General features: G+C 48.4%; 1 protein-coding gene across 1 annotated transcript in view; it reads right to left on the bottom strand.

Annotated features, from left to right (window-relative positions):
• Positions 1 to 516, bottom strand: part of LOC119588764 (1-phosphatidylinositol 4,5-bisphosphate phosphodiesterase delta-4-like) — a gene marked incomplete in the record, with an annotated part of 59,480 nt that overhangs the window by 23,295 nt on the left and 35,669 nt on the right.

Below are 516 nucleotides of genomic sequence, written 5' to 3'. Positions count from 1 at the left end.
ACACACACACACGAATAAAAAAAAATCAGAGCCACCTATCAAGTTTAACACTCTGCAGCCAATCGACAATCGAAACATCTACGAAAGATAAACGACTCATGATAATAACGAATGGACAGCCGATACCTTCCGGAGCACGTGCTTCTCGCCTCTCCACTGCGACACCCAAACAAACATCAGCTGGGGAGCCTCTCGTCCGATATCCTTAACCCAATTAAAGATCGAACGCGAACTTGTCCGGTTTCACATCGGCGAAACATTTATGGTATGATCACTTCCCACAAAGTGTGAGTCCTTCGTACCAGTTTATTATTACCCTTGGTTCGCCTTTTACTATCATCTTCATCAATGTTATCCCTGCATGGTGAGTGTGATCGCAAGCCACGAGGCGAGGGATCGGATAAGGGGTTGCCGCGCCCTCGAAGTCGGCGAGAGATGGGCGTGTCGTACTTGCCTGCGTTTGGATGCTTGCGTGGCATTGCTTTCATACGCCCATTCACGAGCATTGATTCCTCG

Source organism: Penaeus monodon, chromosome 24 (assembly GCF_015228065.2).
Source record: "Penaeus monodon isolate SGIC_2016 chromosome 24, NSTDA_Pmon_1, whole genome shotgun sequence".
Taxonomy (NCBI): Eukaryota; Metazoa; Arthropoda; class Malacostraca; order Decapoda; family Penaeidae; genus Penaeus; species Penaeus monodon.
Note: the sequence above shows the minus strand (reverse complement) of the source record. Positions and strands in the feature narration are given on the sequence as shown.